The sequence below is a fragment of the Coenobita brevimanus genome, chromosome 97 (assembly GCF_032717465.1).
Source record: "Coenobita brevimanus isolate Jiangsu-jjx chromosome 97, ASM3271746v2, whole genome shotgun sequence".
Taxonomy (NCBI): domain Eukaryota; kingdom Metazoa; phylum Arthropoda; class Malacostraca; order Decapoda; family Coenobitidae; genus Coenobita; species Coenobita brevimanus.
This window is the reverse complement of record NC_137050.1, coordinates 52,472,374-52,493,867: the sequence shown is the minus strand read 5'-3', so window position 1 is coordinate 52,493,867 and position 21,494 is coordinate 52,472,374.

Sequence of the window (21,494 nt, the reverse complement as noted above, 5' to 3'; positions counted from 1 at the left end):
TCTCGGCTAATAACTTATGCGTCTGGTGAGGTTGGTGGGTGATATTAAGTCTGAACATCAATGGATCAATTAACCAACAGTGAGCAATGCAAGTCGGAGCGTACGCTGTGTGCCATTAATCTGGCTGGTATGTCACTTGGCCAAACTCTGTGCAGTTTGCTATTTAACATCAGAGGCCGTATTTACAAACTGTCCTAAGCTTGAGCTGTGTTCAAATTGCTCGTATATAAGTTTGTCTATTCATATAGTCATCAAACACCTGACAGTCATAATATGGTGAAATCTCAAGTAACAGGTTGGGCTACGCAAAACAATACAGTCCTTGATAACTTATATAACTGTCAAAGATAATTTATATAATTGTCAGAGATTTTTTTATTATGCTGGTTGAACTGTTTGTCCAGGAAAGGTGTGTGCAAACCAACTGCTACCCAGACACTGAAGAACAAGCACCCAGTGATCTCTTAAGGAAATTCTGAAGTAGCTGGGATTTATCGCTTCAGTATGCAGTGTGTTATTGTTATATCACTGCTAGCGACATACATTTTGGGCGATTTCTCGTGACAAAAGGGTTGGTGGATTTTGTTTCTTTGCTATTCACTAAACGTCTCTCTTTAACGAAGGAAAAATAGGTCATACCAACAATAAACCAACACATCATCGCAGAGATGGGGTTAAGTGATCTAAGCGTCGCGTGATGTTGATCCTGCCTTTTCTTTTAACTGTGATCCGTTCCTATACTTTCACCTGTTGGTCCAAGTGTCCTCTATAGACCAAACACACCTGATGATATGCATAGTAACCCTTTCACTCAGATATACTCCTCAGCTCAGTACAAGCATCTTTAGTTATCAAAATGAAATTCGTAACAGCACCTCAGTTACCCTGACTACTGGGCTCCAGCTGGATGTGGTCCATAGGGGGTTAAATCCAACAGCTGGTTTTAGTTTATTTTTCACATAATGCAACTAAGGGATTGGCGACTGGTGTGTCTTGTCTTGCATGTGTGCACCCAGTAGCCTTGTCTCGGGTCTCTAAGCACGTATACGTCGATATGAGAGAGAGAGAGAGAGAGAGAGAGAGAGAGAGAGAGAGAGAGAGAGACTAAAAATACGTACAGAGTACTATATGGTCCACTAAACTGACTATGACACTGAGAGAACTGTCACTTTAGTACTTATTATTCCCTGCCTCTGGACCAACCTCAACCACCCTTGGATGGAGACAAAGTTCACGACAACGATGATGATGAAAATCGAGGCAGACAAGGAATGAAGCTGAAGGTCATGGTAGGTGGTTGGGGTTACGGGGGAAGGGAAGGCGTCTTGTGGGAGTTGGGATCCTTACTGAGTAGGCACAAATATACCTGGAAGTTGTTTTGCTACGGCCATATGTCACAGGATCCAGCGTAATAAAAGTAATCTACATGGCTTATATATCCAAGTGAAACGTTGTGAGTTTCTTCTGCAAGTGATGAATTTGTTAGGATATACGGTCAATATCTTTGTCTGGAGTAAATTCTTTATCAGGGGTGATTTCTTTTGTCAGGAGGTATCTGCGACGGGTGATAATACTTTACAGTGAGTGGTGCTACGTGTCATCATTTTCCTCTGCCGTAAAAGCACGTACAAGACAGGGTACTATGAAGACAATGTGCTCCTTCCGTGAGTTCAACGCCAGCGAACGTCTTCTTTGGAACATGCAACCTTTGAATGAAAATGGGCATGGGTGTGATACAAGCATACAACGCATACACTAAAGCATTTACTTCTTTCGGTCGTGGACGCCTGTTTTACTTTATTCTTCACGATTTACTTCAGCTTAGGACAGACTTATCGAACTGAATGTGCTACAATGGAGGTTTTACAGGGGTTAAGGAATCTGGTTTTAACCCAGATATTTTATTACCTCAGACTGGGGGAAATTACTCCACTTAGATAATCCAGGGCGTAACCTGGACTTTTTCCATTAGGGAGCACAAGAGAGAAGCGTTTAACCCCTACAGTCCAGGGACTTTTATTGAAGCTGAATAACTTGGCTTTGGCGTGGCAGGAAAAAAAAAATGCTTCTATGACGACAGGAAAATACGTGTAAAAACCCAGAGACGTTGGTTAATCCATATCAAATAGCTCGATTTCGTTTAATTACCCTGAGGTTGAAATGTAGTAATGTTCCAGCATCAATAATAGTTACTATTGCAATATATCATGACTGTCCGGGGCGGCGAGAACCCTTTGATGCCACATGAGTCTCGCAGGAATGCAGCTACTGTGTGTGTGTGTGTGTGTGTGTGTGTGTGTGTGTGTGTGCCGAAAATTCCACCCACTCTGCCGTCTACGCATTTCACCAATTTACTCTACAGCCAACCTTAAAATTATTGGAAAATATTGTGTGTGTGTGTGTGTGTGTGTGTGTGTGTGTGTGTGTGTGTGTGTGTACCAAAAACTCCACCCACTCTACCGTCAAGGCAATCCACCATTTTTACTCTACAGCCAGCCTCAAAAATATTGGAAACTATTGCGGCAGCTTCAAAATCTCGAGACTTGCCAAATATACAACGCTAAGAGGATTGAGGAGGCCTTGAGTCCCTTAGGGAGGAGGGGGAGGTGTATGTAAGAAGAAAAGGGAGAGAGATGGGATGGGAGGAGGAGGGGAGAAGGAAGCGAAGCAGATGGAGAGGAGGATGTCGGTGGGGGATGGAGGAGATGGGTAAAGGAAGGAAAAATGAAAGATGGGATAAGGGTGCGAACAGAGAAGACAGAAACTGATGCAGAGGTGGAAGAAAAGGCTGGTTGGAGATGGTTGGGGCAGTGTGGATTATATGTAGGAAGAAACTGAAGGAAGGTAGGATGGGGATGAAGAAGATATAAGGCATAAAAGGGAATGGAGGTGGAAAGGATATGTGTGATGGTGTGGATGATTAATAATGAGAGGTTAATGGAATAGGCAGGGGGCTCTAGACAGGGACATACAAACAGAGGGAATTAAACAGGGGAGATAAACGGGGGGAGACAGGCGAGAGGGTTAGACAGGGGATGATGTTATTTGGGGTTAAGACTGAACTGGTTATGCAGATTAGTGTATATGTGAAATGGAAGGTTGAGAGTGGCAGTGAGGGAGATGAGTGTTTACGGTGGCTGAGAAAGAAGCTGGGTAGAACATGAGAATAGGAGGATGAGGTGGGTATGGCCGGCTCTTGGTAAGACTGGCTCTGGTTAGGCATTGTTCGTCCACCTCTCTAAAAATTTACGTCTTTTTGCAGCCTATTTCCTGAACCTCAGTGGCAGGATAAGACAATACTAAGGCTCTATATCCTTTCCATAGTACTTCTTCATGACTAGCAACATATGGTAGTGGAAATGATTTATTACAGCTTAGTAGCAGAATAAGACATCACAGCTCTTCATCATTCCCATAACACCTCTTCGTGACTAGCATCACATCCCAGTGTTCAATATTTGATACAACTCACCAGTACAAATGAACAGGTGGCAATTTACCGGACAAGTTAAAGTTGACAGAGTATGGTCACAAAGATAAGGTAAGGTAGAGCGGTAGGGTAGAGGGGAGTGGGAAAGGAGGATGCATTAGGGCGTGTCCACATGTGTGCTCGAACAAGTGTTGGCAACATGTAAGCAACACAGTAACGAGCATACTGCAAACATGTTGGGAACAGCAGCGTCCAGATCATGTTGGCAACATCATGATGAAGTCTCAGCTGCCTGGTATGGACATACTTATCCCATCGCCTCTGCTGCCAGTGTTCGAAGCTGCACTGAAACATGTTTGCATACATCTGTCCAAATACTGCTGCAAACATGTACACGAACATGTTGCCTGCTGTGTTGCCAACATATGTTCGAGGGCACGTGTGGACGCGCATTAAGGAATGGGAGAGGGAGAGAAAATGAGCAGTGGGTGAGGGAAAGACAGGGAGAATGAGGAGAGGGAGTGAGAGTGAAAATGAGCGGTGGAAGTGGGTGGGAGAGAGGGGGAAAGGAAAAGGAAAGAACAAGAGTGAGATGGAGTGGGGAGGGAGGGACAGGTACAAGAGCCTGAGAGATGGTGAGTAAAGGTGGAATTCCAAGAGGCGGTGGCGGAAGGACGAAGTGGGTAAAACTGATGGGTGTGTGATGAACGGGGTGTGGTGAGAGTGTTTATGATGACGGTGTGAGAGTATACTGAAATATGCTGAGAGAGAGAAAGAGAGAGAGAGAATGCAATGAAAGTAAGAGTGCTTGATGAAGTGTTGGAAATGCAAAGAGAGGGAGTTGGCAGGGGTGATCAAAATACGGCCAGGCATCTTTCCACTTTCCACTTTGTTATACTTCCACATATTCATTACTTTGCTAAAAATACTGGTGACGGGAATAATGTTGGCTATAAAAAGCCTTGCCTATGGTGGGTAATTAATTTAAGGGAGGAAAGGGAAGAGGACACAGCTCCCTCGAGGCCCATAGGGAGGAGAGTCATCAGGAGTATGTGTGAGTAGACGTCCATACATGGTGTAGACAGAAAGACATGGAGGAAGGGGAAATGGCAGACTGGAGAAAACGTAGAGCAAGGGTACTGAAAATGGTAGGATGTAATGTGCTTGTAACCAAGGTAAACGAGTAGGTGCCGCGTGCAGAATATATAATTATATATACTCCTTTACAAACTTCATCACTGAATTGTTTAATCTTTCATAACACCTTATATCAGTGCCAGTCTTATACACCATGACTCCGCTGTTCCCCTCATTCCTTTTAAATCTTAGGAGTCTCATACACTTCCTAATTCACATATGTCTCTGCAACTTCCTCTCTTCATTCTGAAGTAACTCAGCATCATCTACAAACAAGAGAGTACAAATACCCCATGCCCATTCTTTTCCCTAAAATTCAAACGTGTCTCCTCCCCGGACTTCAGTAAAAAAAAAAAAAAAAAAAAAAAAAAAAAAAAAAAAAGTATATATACACAAATTCACGGATGGAAAAAAAAAAATAAAAACTTCCTACCTTGTCATGCATATCCCCATTTCATATTTTTATTTCATTTATTTATCTTCATTTTTTTCTCGATCTCTGCTCAGAACTTATCCTTGATATATTCTCCACAGTTGCTGACACACGCGCGCACACACACACACACACACACACACACACACACACAATCTATATATTGCCAGAAGCCTGAATCCCGTAAGTGGTGGCCACAAACAAATCGCCTCCATGTCGCTCTGTCCCCCGCCATTTCACTGCCCTTTTCCCCGCTCACACCCCCTTCTCTCATATACCTCTCCACTCCATCCCTCCATCTCATCCCTGGCCTCCCCCTCCCTCACCCCTCCTCCACCTCAATCATATACACTCTCCATCCTCTCTACATGGCCAAACCACCTTAATGTGTTTCTCCTAACGCTTCCTATCACATCTACATCCACACCATAACACTCCTTCACTTCCTCATTTGCCAGTCTGTCTCTCCATGTGACACCATATGCTCCTCTCAAATAACTCATTTCACACACACACACACACACACACACACACACACACACACACACACACACACTTGTTGTTGTTGTTGTTTGATATTTACCCACACTTGGTGGGGCACGGGCAAACTAAGAGCCCGTCAGAGAAAAGCCTTAAAAAAAAAAAAAAAAAAAAAAAAAAAAAAAGCAGGATCAATGCCTGAGAGAATTACCGAGGAGGAGGGTAGTCCCGCACAGTGCGCAAAATTCTCTGAAAAGATGCATTGCCAACAACCCTAGCTGCATCAAAGACATCATCCCCAGTACGAGGGAAGCCTCCGCCAGGACCTGCAAGAAGCAGCGCTGTGGCCGGACAGTCTAGTAAGTAATGGGATAAAGGATCGGCGGACCATGCATAGCAATGGGGGCACGGGTCAGGCTCCAAGCCGGCAACCTGGCGGTAGCACAGGAAACCTAAGCGGAGACGCCTAATCCTAACTAGAATAAAGTTGGGTAATCCAGTTGGTATCGGAAGAGGTGAATAAGATGTGGCCGCCGCATACCAGGCAGCCGAGCGTGATCCCTCGGCAATACAGAGTTCATGCTCATCCCTGGTACGCCTGTAGATAGTGGCATACACCTCTGAGAGGACACGGGTGGCACAGGGGCGAAGCGGAAATGTGACAGCAGGGAGGGTGCTAGCCGCACGTGCAGTTGTATCTGCCAGTTCATTCCCCCAAACGCCAACATGTCCAGGGACCCAGTGAAAAATCACTGAGCCACCACGCTGCTGAATGAAAGACGCAACAGTATATATAGCCGTTAGTAAGAAACGGTGAGATGTAAGCGCGAGAGACTCCAGACACTGAAGGGCAGAGAGTGAGTCATTTTGCAGAACGACTCGCTGATGCTGATGCCGGTAAGCATGACGCAAGGCACCGAGAAGAGCCACCAGCTCCACCTGGAAGGCTGAGACCCCCGTGGAGATGCGCCAGGATTCAGTGTATGGTCCAAAAGGAAAAGTCAAAGCAAAAGCCGCCCCCGCTGAGCCATCGGATGAGACTGAGCCGTCCGTATAATAGACTGCCGAAGCTGTTGAGTTGACAGTAGAGATGCTACAAAGACTGACCTGCCGAAGAACTGACGGAATGGAGTGGCGAGGCTTGGGCACTGAGGGATAGACAACAGTGAAAGGGGGGGGCGACCAGGGGGGAGGAGGCAAGTAACCTGGACAGTCTACCTCAGGATCACTGCACACCTCCGAAGTCACGCCCAAATCCTGTAGTAGGGCCGTAGTGGCACAAGCCCAGTCACGGCGAGTAAGCGGGTCAGGGGGTCGGCCTGCTAAACGCCGCAGTAAAGCCGAGACCGGCAGGTGCGGATGGCGATGCACAAGCCGGAGTGTTTCAGCTGTTGCACGCAATGCAATTCTATGAGCCAGTGAAGGAAAACCACTCTCCAGACGTAGGTTAACCAACCTTGTCCAGCGTGGCACATGTAGCATGGTGCGGAGTGCCTCATTTTGAAGGACCTCCAAGGACTGAGAGACATGTGGGGCAAGGCTGGTGAGACATATGGCACTATAGTCCACAAGAGAGCGGATAGCGTGGACAAAAAAGGTGCGTAAGACGTTATAGGATGCCCCTAGACTGCGACGAGACAGATAACGCAGAGCAGAAGTTCGGGTGGCAGCCCGCTCCCGCAGGTACCCGACGTGCTTGGCGAAAGTGAGGCCAACATCAAAATAGACGCCCAGGTAGCGGTGGAGCGTGACCAGCTCAATGCTGCAGCCATCAAGCAAAAGAGGACGGTCTGGAGGGCGGAGACCAAAAGGTAGGCACTTGGTCTTCCCGAGGTTGACCTTCAGCCCGAGTTCATTACACTTGGCGTGTAGCCGAGAAAGAGCAGCGGGTGCCTGGGTGAAACAGTCCCCCCTCGAAAAGACCAGTGCCAAATCGTCAGCATATACCAGCAGAGTCACGCCGGGACCATAATCCACCGTTAATAGCCCTTCAACAAGGACATTAAAAAGCAAAGGGCTGAGAACACTCCCCTGGGGCGTGCCGTTAAGATGGTGGTAAAACGGTGAGAGCTCCCCTTGAAACCTGACCCCTGCCGACCTGTGCAAAAAGAAATCCCCCACCCATGAGAGAAGTCTACCCCCAACTCCCCGGGCCGCAAGGGCTGCCTGGATGGCTAGAGGGCTTGCCAGCTCAAAGGCTTTTTCAAGGTCGAAGAAGACTGCCATCCCCCGTCCACCTCGAAGCTCCCCGAGGAAGGAAGCAAGGCAGTGAGAAGCACTCCTGCCAGGATGGTATGCAAAAGTCCTCGGGTGCAACGGTCCCAGACGCCAGGCAAGGCGGGCACGCACAACCCTTTCTGCTGTCTTAGCCACACAGCTAAGGAGCGAGATAGGGCGCATGGCGTCGGGATCGCGAGGCTTTGGAATCGGGTGGATGATAGCTGTCTCCCACGACCTCGGCAAACGGCCCTCAGACCACGAGAGATTGAACAGACCAAGCAGTCTCTCACTACCACAATCTCCAGCATGAGACAAGAGCGAGTAGACGAGCCCATCGAGGCCAGGTGCAGTGTCGGTTCTGTGTCGCAGCGCCTTATGAAGCTCCCTGCTGGTGATGGGAGGATCAGCGGGGTCAGGTCTGGCACAAGCAGCCTGTACAGCAGCGACACGAGAAGCCGACAACTGCTCCTGTAGGGCTCGGACGGGTTGCGGAAGATTGTGAGAAGCAGAACGATCCGCGAAATGCTGAGCAAGACAGCTGGCTTCAGCAGCAGGGTCAGGGTGTGACGGTGGTCGAGGTGGACGTGGATCAGAGATGGACCGGATCCTCCTCCACATCTCACGGAGAGTGGAGTGAGAATCCAAGGTTTGACACCATCTAATCCACGCCTCCTCCTTAAGGCGACGCTTCTCCAACGTCACATGGCGTGTGACAGCAGCCAAGCACCGACGGTGAGGGGATGTACGGCGCCGCCGGTACTGCCTGCGTGCTGCATTGAGCCTGTGATTCAGCTCCCTGACCCTGTCGCAGTAAATCCAGCCGTCCCGACAGCACCGCGTGGATCGTCGCTGCAGAGGAATAGTGAGAGAGGCAGCCTGGGAAAAAGCACGGGCTACCTGATCTGCTCGACTCTCGAGGTCCGGGGCAGGAGGAGATGCCTCAAAGGCCGCAGCTAACACACGGCCAAAAGCCGGCCAGTCAGCCCTGCGGAGATCCCACCTCGGTGGAGGGAGAGGGGGAGGTGGGAGTAGAGGCATTGGTAGTGTAACTTCAACTGCGAAATGATCACTAGTGAGGTGGGGGTGAAGTGACCATGTCGCAGATCCAGCCAGAGGGGACGACACAAAGGATAGGTCGAGACGGCCCCCAGCCACATGAGTAGCGACCTTTGTATCATTTAAGAGAGAGACACCATCCATCTCCTCCAGTACCAAAGAGATGTGCCGCCCTGCATCATTGGACGAGAGAGGCGATGAAAGCAAGGCGTGGTGGGCGTTAAAGTCGCCCCCGACATACACAGTGCCCCTGGCAGCCTGGGAGAACAAATCTCCCATCTCCAGGGAGCCCCTGTGACTTCGGTACACGTTGTATACCGTCAGGGACGACGTAGCCAGGTGGAGAACCACGCCCAGAACCTCCACATCAGGTCCACAGAAAGGAGGAGGTTCACAGTCTGTGCACTCAATGTGGTCCTGAACCAGAACGGCACATCCCCGTGTGACGCCACGAACGTACGGGAGGAGATGGGTGGTGTAACCCGTGAGACGAAAGGTGGAACTGTCTGGGAGCAGGGTCTCCTGCAGTAATATGATATGGGGGCGGTCCCTCGCAGCTGCCTCCTGCAAGAGCGGGAGCTTGCTCCGTGCTCCTAGGCAGATCCACTGAAGGAGTCGAAGGGGGGAGCCGTCCCGCCGTCCGGAGACAGACAGAGACGGACGTCCTCCAGCAACGGAGGTGAGGCCATGGCTGTCGAGGGTGCCACGACGTGCATTGGTTGTTGCTCTGGAAGGGGGCGAGGCCGACTCTGCTGAGGGGTGGAAGACAGAGCAGCGGCCTTCCTGGGCTTGGCTCGCTTGAAAGAGCGAGCCGGTTTGCGGGGGGGAGTCCGTGGTCCCCCTGTTGAGCGAGCTGGACGTCGAGGGGCAGGATGGGTGTCGGGACCATGCTGCTTCCTGGCAATTGCGCGATCGATGATGCGATCGGCTGCGGAGGCGATTGAGGCCGCCTTGAGGGTGATCCCCAGTTTGAGGGACAATGCTTGGGCAACGGCCACTGCAATTTGGGAACCCAGGTCCCGCAGATCCTCCGCCGTGAACGCAAGGACTGGTGGAGCAGCAGCAGTGGGTGGGCTGGGTGTGGAGCCAGGTACTGGTGGCGGAAGCGTCAGTGGCTGACTTGGCGCTACCGTGGGAAGTGGTGGCGAGACAGGCGGCTGTTGGCGGTGAACCTCTGCTGTGGTCTGGACCACAGTAAGAGCCGAGGGCAATGGAGGGAACTCCTGGTCGCTGAGAGGTGGTGGACGCTGACTGGGAGGGCGGCGCTGTTGTCCCCAGATGAAGGTGCCAGGGGGAGCTGGAGTGGCGCTGGCACACACACTTAAAATTACTTGCAGCCAGACAGACACAAACTGATGGATGGAATTATTTCCTTCCTCTCCATACTGCCTCTCTCATAACCTCTCTCTCAAGCGCCTCTCACTACGGTCGCTGCACAGAAAGTTGTAAAATTCATAACTATATATATATATATATATATATATATATATATATATATATATATATATATATATATATATATTTATTTTCCTGACAAGCACAGGGTAAGTTGCTGTGAAAAAGCCTAAACATACTTGGGGATGCCAGACGTGGAAAGCCCTCCAAACCCAGAGAAAATATATATAAAGTATGAAGGACCTGGAAAACGATAAGTTTATTTCATTCCTTGTAGTATAAAAATGTCCATAAACTGGAGTAAAAGTGTAGTGTTCAGAATATCAAAGCTCTTGGCCAGCAGTGACCTACAACCAGATTATTTACGAAACACAAAATTCTGTTTTTGTATGATCCTCTGAAAATGTATTTGAAAAGCGTGCCGAATTGCGAAGCAGAATTCCAGGTTAACATGTTTGCTAACTTTTAACACTGCCTGCAATTATTCAAAGTGACAGCAAGAATTATTGCAAGAAAAAAAAAAAAAAGGTCGCTGCTGCGGATAGAAGCAAAGATGAAAGACCATGCAAGGTTATTCAGCTGGACTTATTTTTCTGATGCTGTCCCTGTTTTATGTGCAGCGCTTCACGGCACTGCACGATTTTAACCACTGGAGTACAGGGAATGTAATGAATGTGTGTGTGTGTGTGTGTGTGTGTGTGTGTGTGTGTGTGTGTGTGTCTGCGGGAGGGCGGGCGCGCGCTCTTTTTTTCAATATAGATTTTACACGCGTGCATGCGTGCGTGTGTGTCCGCGCGCTTTTTTTTTTTTTCAATATAGATTTCACACTTAAAGAGGAACTGTCTTTCTGCTCTTCTCCTATTCAGCATTATAAAATTTTCAGAATATACTTATCTAAGTTTATAATACCTGTAATATGTTTCCACGACAGACACCTGAGGAGACCAACACCTGAGGAGACCAACACCTGAGGAGACCAGTGTTGATATCCTGTGCCCACTACGAAAAGAAAGATGGGTCAAAACACAGTGACTGCCGACGAGTGGCTGATAAACTGACTGATTATAAAAACTTGAACAAAGCGACATGATACATATTAATAAATACTTTATAAACACGTGAAACAGACAGAACAAAAAACTGATAAAACTCCAGTAACCGGTAAAAGAGTAGTTACTGATAATACAAGTGAGTGATACAGTGACATGATAAAACAAAGTGAATGACAAGTGAATGATGAATAAAAGTGACTGATTACAAAACGTGATGAAAAGTGATTAAAGATAAAATTATTAATAAAAAAAAAATGGAGACAAAGTAATAGGAGATAAAAAGTAAAAATTGACTGATGATAAATGGAACACTGTATTGACCGAAAATCTGATATACTCTGCAATACTACTTCCAGCGACCACACAAAAATTATTATAGTTTCAAAAATAAAAATAATAATAACAATAATCATGTGGGGTGACTCGAATACAAAAGTTATTTACGTTGTAAGTCCATAAGTAATTAAGTGCACTAAAAAAGGTCCAGAAGTGAAACAGTGGAAAATAAATAAGAAAATCAAATATTAAGTGATAAATCAGAGAAAGAAACGTTGTGACTGGTTTAACAAGAGCATCAGAACAAACAATAAACTTTAACAAATATCATAAGCTGAGTTTGTGCGCAGATGATGAGACTATGCAATGGATGAAAAAGTGAACAAGTGAAAGAAATTTGATAAACGAACAAAAGAAAGAAGCAGAAGAACCTGGAAAACACCAACCAATAACAAGATGAAAACACAAAAAGGCTAAACAAAAATATCTGGACAGGGGACATAATAACACCAAAGAAGTGACAAAATAATCAAGAGATGGGGAGATGAGAAGTAGCAGGTGAGGAAAAACACGCAAATAAGTTAGAAAAAGAGAAAAAAAATATTAATCACGAGGTGGAAGAGTAAATTCAATCTAAACGGAATGAAAATAAAGGTGAGAGAAAGGAGGAAATAACTGGGAAAAAAAGTGATGTTACGGTGTGAAGGAGAAGAGGAAGACAGTAATGTATGTAAACGTTGTCATTGCTCTGCACATCCCACTGGACCAGGATCTACTGCACAATGGCGAGTACTTAAACAACACGATAAATGTAACACAAATATCTATACTTTATATTTCCAGACACATTATATTTCAGAGAGTGAGAGAGAGAGAGAGAGAGAGAGAGAGAGAGAGAGAGAGAGAGAGAATCAAACTAAGCCATGGGGTATTTTCTGTATTATGCACCGACCCACACTAACACCCGTAAGTCTTGAAACTGAGGGCAGGGGTTACCCTTCCCGCACCCCGCTGGAAGTGGCAGCTCACACCTTCAACTTAAGTGGTAATCTTGAAAGCGTGAAAGCGCACCCCTTCGTGTGGGTAGGCGCCGCAAACAGTTGGTAGCCCTGATTAATTTATAAATTTAAAATCTTATTAAAAAAAAAACATGTATGACAGTTTCTAAAATTCACATACAGTATAATCTCGTATTGTTAGTAGTTCTTACCTTTTTTATCATTAGTCTTGCATTTGTTCTTGAATACTCTGTTTAAGAGTATGCATACAGTAAATTATCCACCCACGGTGTACACCTACGTCCGCATGTTGCACTACATCCACCCACGGTGTACACCTACGTCCGCATGTTGCACTACATCCACCCATGGTGTACACCTACGTCCGCATGTTGCACTACATCCACCCATGGTGTACACCTACGTCCGCATGTTGCACTACATCCACCCACGGTGTACACCTACGTCCGCATGTTGCACTACATCCACCCACGGTGTACATCCACGTCCGCATGTTGCACTATATCCACCCACGGTGAACACCTACGTCCGCATGTTGCACTACATCCACCCACGGTGTACACCCACGTCCGCATGTTGCACTACATCCACCCACGGTGTACACCCACGTCCGCATGTTGCACTATATCCACCCACGGTGTTGGCTACACCTACGTCCGCACGTTGCACTACATCCACTCACGGTGTACACCTACGTCCGCATGTTGCACTACATCCACTCAAGGTGCACACCTACGTCCGCATGTTGCATTACATCCACCCACGGTGTACACCTACGTCCGCATGTTGCACTACATCCACCCACGGTGTACACCTACGTCCGCATGTTCCAATACAGCCACCGACTACACCTACGTCCGCATGTTGCACTACATCCACTCAAGGTGCACACCTACGTCCGCATGTTGCATTACATCCACCCACGGTGTACACCTACGTCCGCATGTTGCACTACATCCACCCACGGTGTACACCTACGTCCGCATGTTCCACTACATCCATCCATGGTGTACACCTACGTCCGCATGTTGCCTGCATTTACTTTTCATCTTTGTTTTCGTCTCGTTGTAAATTAACCATCTCCGGAGAAGCGGTGAAGTCTTTTAAACCGATAAAAATATTAAATGCTTATTTTTTTCTTTACACGATGTTTTTATCATTAAATTAAACTTCTCATCACACACACCATACGGTCCTACAAATTCTACATAGTTTTCTTTGCATAAGGCTGCTATATTGTGACGAAGGGGCATGCGAAGGGGTGCTATGAGACTCCCCGTGGATTCCAACAATATGAGAACTTGTCATATCAAACAAAGCAATACTGCTGTTTTAAGTTGTGTACAGTACGTAATTACATCAGCAACAACTAGAGGAATATTACAGTGCAGAATAGCTGTTTCAACAAGGATCAGTTTCAGGCAGAGGCAGTACTGCTTAGCATACATTAGTCCCTTCCTTACGATGACATCAATTTAATCAGGCTACCACCAGACGCTTTAATTTAAAAACCACCTCTACCAGTAAAGGGGTTAATGAAGGCTATATCTAACCACTCTAGCTCACAACGTCTCTCCAAAGCTGAGTAAAATCGTCTAGGGACAAAGAATCAAATAGATGCCACCGTAGTGAAAGGGGAGCGGTTAGGTGACTGATTCAATGTTTACAAACTTTCTTGAGCTTAAGTTGTGCATAAGATGATCTGGTTACGCTTTTATCTTCACTCAAGTACCATACACTGTACACCTACACCAGAGTAAATATTAAAGCTAAATAAAAGGAAAGCACATCAGTTTCTGAGTGTACACAATTATCCTTTAAAGTGGCTGAGAACACTGATATATACAGATCAAGGATGAAGACACAACCACTTCCACTTCACCTCACCATCGTCACACATCCATTGACTATAATGCTCCTACGTTTCCCCCACTGCTGTCTCGTACAACTCAAGAATGAGATTAAGAATGAGGATGGTCATATGATTAGCCCTTTCAATCTGTGACAACTTTTTCCATTTTGTTTTACTATTTACATACATACCACCTTTTATAGCTTAAGATGAAGAAATTCCCAGTCGGAAGGGTTAGGCACAACTTTAATTAAATCCTTCACTAACAGAGCCTACTCATCTCAACGAGGCTACTTAACTTGTCTCGAGGTACAAAGAAGTAACCGTATGGAAGAGTCAGTATAAAGTTGTCCCGCGTGAACTAGATCCATCATCAGTCCCTGCCTTATACATTCAATAAAAAAACAGTTGATGTACATTCCACACGAAACAATCTGATACCACAGACGATGGATACTGTAAAATGCACACTGGTCATGTCCCCCGCTCGTACACCAATGTTCATGAGGATGCACTATACTGCTTGCTAGTGACTTTTTTATAATTATCCAAAGTAGTAGTGTTATACCGGTACCCACATTTACATGAAAAGATTATATTCTTGAGACACAACGAGCTACATTAATAATTTATAATACCATCAAAACTCTCCTGCGCAACAGTTTTTGATCACATGTACCATCACGCCTCTTGATTGACTAAATATATTTTTAAGCTGAACAACTGGATTCAGTTATTTCCTATTTCATTCCTGTTTTCATCAATCACCTAGTCACCTCAACCAATGGCTTCTCTCTCTGTTACCTAATCCAGCATTCTTAGTGCATGTAGTGAATTTAAGGCTGGAATAAACGTCTCGGAATTTAATATACGCACAGGATTTTTTTTTTTTTTATGACAACGTTCTGAAATGCCTGGTTAATCTCTCCTGTGACAGAACATTATTTACAGATGCCTTGGAGTAACGCCGTTAAGGAAATAACACGACAGTCATTGCCCAATCCCGACTATTAATGCCAAGTGTGAGTTTCAAGTTATATACATTTATTTTCTTGGAGGACTGCGATAAATATACTGACAATGGAATCAATGAAACGTGCCAAATAATGTACCTACTTTCGACAAAGACTATTACGCTTACTTAATATAAACAAATATTTCTGTTATCTCCGCTAACTTAAGGTTGATCTTTACGACGGTCGTCAGTATTAATAATATATTCAACGATGTCAAGACTTCCCTGTTCAACGACATCAAACTTTTTCTCTATATAAATGTACAATCTGAGGGTCTTGGCGCAATTAATTTGTATGCACATCAATACAAATTGATTACGAATTAGAGTCTTTATCCAGTCATACAGTAACATTTCTGGCACTTACCTTGAACAAATGAACATGAGATATTGCAGGTAAATGTATTAAATAAAAAAAATAACTAAAAATCCTATTGTGTCCTCGGTAGTGTTTAACTGGGACTTGGTATTAATGGAAGCAAGAGTTGTCTGATTAGCTGTACATTTGTGGTGGTCTCCATGGAACTTAAACTTTAAAAAAATGACCGTAGTCTTTTGAGATCTAAATTAAATTAAAAAAAAATGTGTCGTGTACTCACCACTGTTGAGATTCTCCTCCAGCGGGATGAGCAGAGGAATCACCACGGTTACCACCATCTTCACTCATTTCTCTATCTTGTTATTTTTCAAGGATCACCTTTGGAATTTTTATCACTTCACAATTAAAGTTTCATTTAGCTTAGTTTTTCTATGGTAGCTGTTACTAATGACGATGCTTTCGTTATAATTGCTTAGAAAATGTTAAATGTTTTATAGTCTGTCCACTATTTCTGAGAATCACTTTCAAAATCACTATGTTTTTTTTGTCCACTATTTCTGGAGTACAACTTTCAAAATCACTATTTTTTTTGTCCACTATTTTCTGAGTACCACTTTCAAAATCACTTTTTTGTCCACTATTTCTGAGAATCACTTTCAAAATCACTATATTTTTCTTAAGCCGTAACGTATAAATCCGAATTAATTAATACAAACATTTTCTTTTAATATTTGATGTTCCAAATCTGAGGAGTCTTAAGTTTACTTCTATTTTATCAGAGTCTGGTGCCTGGTAGACCAGTTCACAGTCATTTTTCTCAAGAGTGTTTCAGGTATTTTTTCAAGCATATTATTGTTATTAGTTTTTCTCAGGTATTTACACAATTTAACTCTTAATATGACTGCAACACTTCAGAATTTTCATCTGGCTAAAGCTACACTTCTTGTACAGGAACATCCTCTATATCAAAAAGATTATCTACACTTAACAGCGACACAGAGATGCAGTAATGTTTCCTGTCACCAATAATTTGGGTTCAAGTTAAAAGTTTGCAGGGATCATGTGTCAATGGTTTGTTTCTGCACGCCCCGGGTGGCGCGGTGTGTGGTGACGTGGTGGTGTGTGGTGACGTGGTGGTGTGGGGTGACGGGATGTGGTGTGGGGTGATGTGACGGGATGTGGTGTGGGGTGATGTGACGTGGTGTGGGGTGACGTGACGTGATGTGGGGTGATGTGACGATGTGGGGTGACGTGGTGTGGTGAGGTTATGTGGTGTGGTGTTGGGTGACGTGGTGTGGTGTTGGGTGACGTGGTGTGGTGTGACGTGACGTGGTGTGGGGTGACGTGACGTGGTGTGGGGTGACGTGACGTGGTGTGCGGTGACGTGACGTGGTGTGGGATGACGTGGTGTGGTGTACGGAGTGTTCAGCACGGCAAGGAACACAAAGTCGCACACAGGAACACTTCCGGCAGTACTAAACTGTCCAGTCAAGGAACAGTCACGCGCGGACTCCAGTTTTTATTGGCTGGAGTTTCTTCTGGCGGGAGCCCAGGCCACCGTCCACTTGGCCACACCTGCAGGGCAGAGAGAAAGTACAGCTGAATTAGATGAGGCTGGTATTTATCGTCGATTAAAGGAAGCTGGATCATCATCATCATCACCCTCCTCTGTTCTTTTCCACGCCCTCCTTTTTTCGTTTACTTCATTATCATCACCACAGTAATACTGCTTATCTTTATCATCATCATTATTTTGCCTCAAATTCAGTTTCGGATTAAAACATAATTGTATAGCTAACATGAGGTAAAAGACATCACCTCCAGCCCCCGTTGCAGACTAATCAATGGTTGTGCAATCAGTTATGCAACTGACACCAGCAGGTTCGATCATCCTGGTTCACAACTGCCATCCCTCCTCACACTGGCTAAACACAACGAACTGGGAATAAGAAGTTTACTCGCCAGACCTCAAGTGTGTCCAGTGTGAGGGCGTGGACGGGACACAGGACGTGAGTACAATGTATCCTCAGGGTTCTTCTGGCAGGGTTTAGTTCTGTGCTGATTATTACATGAACAGGATCAAACCCTTTTCTTGAACACTGGTTTATGGTGCAGTATTAAGGTGTTCTAATAAAGGCCACCTTGGATTCGGTGCCTGACTACTGAAAGGCGACACATATAAACGTATACAATTAACTGCTGGGTATTTTAGAAAACAAAAGACATTACATTAATTCTGTACAGGCCACCAGAGACAACCCATCCACATACAGGAATACACGAATGCACGTTCGTAGATAAAACACACACATATACACACACACACACACACACACACACACACGATAATGAATGTTGGGGGAGATGAGGATAACGCATCAGAGAAGCCGACCGCAAATGTGGGGAAGTCGATGGAAAAGTAAAGGAAGCAGCAGCATGGAGGGCAAGTTGAGTTGGGGTGGAAGTATTTCATAAACATGAGGTGAGGGCAGCCGAGTGGAAAGGAAGATAATGCCCCGCCTCTGTGGTATACACACTGCCGGAGGTGGGAAGAAAGAGTTTGCACACACTGCCCTCGCGCAAAGAACAGGGCGGATTATCTGGTACTCTTGAAGCTTATGTTCTCTTCAGTCCGATGGCATTATATTCATCACACAACGATCAGACAATAATTTTACTCAGCTTATGGAGGACACGTAGTGCTGAAGAGGGCAGTGAAATAAACATATTACCGACCCAGCTGGATAAGTCTCCCACATGCTGGATATAATCGTCTGGACACAGCAAATATATGATTAAAAAGACATCTCTGTCAAGCGGTTATAAGATAATCCATTAGACACATACAATTAACGTGTTAGGACTGCAGAATGAAATCAACATTGACCTACATGTCAATAGTATGGTTCATGGTAATTATTTCATATCTTTATGGTAAAGTTACATTACACTTATACTTAAATATTTCTTACATCAAAGTACAATAAAAATCACATAACATTTGCTAACCAACACGCGCTTACAGCAGAATCATCACAAAATAATCTATATATGAGGCCAAACGATTCAAAATAATGGAGGATGTACAACAGACACAGAAGATACTCGTTAATATTACGAATCTGAATATATCAAAATGTCGAATCAATTCAGAAACGCGTTAATTCAGGCAGGAGTCTGGCTGGGTTTCAGTAGCTTTTAAAATTATTGATCTTCCAGCACCCACTGATCATATGTGGATCAATGATGGCAAAGTAAGGATATATATTCAGGCAAAATGGCGCCAGGAAGAAGTCATAGGAACAAAGGCCATGAAATATTCCACAACACAGGCTTGTCCTGGGTTGCCCTACTTGACCTCTCACCATTGCAGCATCCAAACGCGAGCTGCAGCAATGGTCCTGGCACAAAATGCTGCCCAAATGTTCTCCTTGACATAAAACAGCAGCACAGGAGAGTGGCAACAGGTGACCGTGGGAAGTATGGCCACAAACAGTTGTGGAGATTTTGTTAAGCGAATGGGAGTTAGGTAGTCAGTTTAATTACATAATAAATGTTTGGGGTACAAAAACAGGAGTTACAAAAATATCAGTGCGTTAACCCTTGGGATCAGATTACTTCTCTTATTTTTCCTCTATCCACAAAAATTTATACCGGTACAGCTTAGGAAATACATCTTACATTACAGGGTTACGGAAGGCTATACCTTACACCACCTGTTAAAAAAGTCTCTCCTGATCCAAATAAAATAGTCTGGGAGTAATAGTTATAAAATAAATTACGCATTATGGCTGAAGGTAATCAAAGGAGAGAGGAGTACACGGGTGTCTAACACAAATATCCGCTTCTCGTATGTGGCCTTGATCTTGTCTACAAACTAATTCAGATGTTACGTATGCCACTAAAATCCTCCTGCTCCTGCTCCTGCTCCTGCTCCTCCTCCTCCTCATCATCATCATTATCATCATCATCCGGTACACTTGCGCATATCCTGCCAGTCTGGAGTTACAACCATCATCATCATCATCATCATTCACTACACTTGCACATATCCTGCCAGTCTGGAGTTACAACCATCATCATCATCATCATCATCCACTACACTTGCACATATCCTGCCTGTCTGGAGTTACAACCATTAATCGAATCCCTCCAGTTTCCCCGAACCACTTTCGGAATGGCCTTACATTTTCTCCATCCTTTCTCTCACGATTCGCTTCGCTTCACATTTCTCTCTCTTATCCAGCATTGTCGCCCGACCTTCCTCTTATCTCCCCCCCCCCTCTCTCTCTCTCTCTGTTCCCCCGTTTCTCCTATCGTTCTTTTCCCCCTCTCATTTCCTTTTTCATTCTTTCTCCTCCTCCTCTCCTTCCCTTCTTCTCTTCTCATTTCTTCCTCCTCCTTCCTACCGTCACTATCGGCTACGACAAATGAGAGGAGTTTAGGGAAGCTGTGGGGAGGGTGAGGGTGTGGGGAGGGTGAGGGTGTGGGGAGGGTGAGGATGTGGGGAGGGTGAGGATGTGGGGAGGGTGAGGGTGTGGGAAGGGTGAGGGTGTGGGGAGGGTGAGTGTGTGGGGAGGGTGAGGGTGTGGGGAGGGTGAGGGTGAGGGTGTGGGGAGGGTGAGGGTGTGGGCAGGGTGAGGGTGTGGGCAGGGTGAGGGTGTGGGCAGGGTGAGGGTGTGGGGAGGGTGAGGGTGTGGGGAGGGTGAGGGTGTGGGGAGGGTGAGGGTGTGGGGAGGGTGAGGGTGTGGGGAGGGTGAGGGTGTGGGGAGGGTGAGGGTGTGGGGAGGGTGAGGGTGTGAGGAGGGTGAGGGTGTGGGGAGGGTGAGGGTGTGGGGAGGGTGAGGGTGTGGGCAGGGTAAGGGTGTGGGGAGAGTGAGGGTGTGAGAAGAGTGAGGGAATGTAAAGACAATGCATCAAGAAGTAAAAGAGAGGGAGTATATCATGTGTACTCCCTTGACAGTGTTGACTGGAAGGGTTGATTAGCTGGGTGAGTGAGGAAGGGCTGAGTTGATTGACAGGGTGAGTGAGATCCTAGAGGGACCAATCCATAAAGGAAAACACAAACACACAAACACATATGCTAAGACAGTATGCTCTATCTCTAAATTCGAAATAGCACAATCGATATGTGTACTAATGTGGCACATAAATAAGATATTAATTTCATTTTAACATGATACTTAAACATTTCATTTCAACGGATACGAGATAAGGAATATAATAAGGGGAATGAGAGAACGAAGAAAAAATTTAATCACGCAACTCGAAATAAAAAAACATCATTTACTTTTCTTTCCACCAATCCTTTCCTTGTACGATCTATCTTTTCACATTTTCACACCCGTTTGGCGCCCCAGTAAAGCTGTATCACAATGTTACAAATCCTACTAAAACCAAGGAGCCACCAGGAACACCATACGGACATCTGCGTAAACATCCTAACATTAAGCTCTTACTAAAGCTGTCACTCGACTGTTCTTCTTTGTGAGGGTCTAATGATAAATGATGCTTGGATGGTATTTGCTTGCTTCATCACACAGACTAATCTTGCAAACCACTATGCAGAATTTCGTTTTCCAAGGTAAAAACCTGATCGTGTGTGCCGGCGCTGACCGGAACTCCCAAAGGGGAGCACCCCCATGTAAGAGGCGGCCGTGCTGGGTCCTACCCTAAGTAAGTCCTGGTCCTGGTGCAGTACTGCCACTATGCAAAACTCTGTTTCCCTAGACGCTCCCAGATGCTCACGGTTGACAAGAAAACGCATTTTATTAGAACCTGCTCCTCTTCCATTCTTGAGAAATACCGCG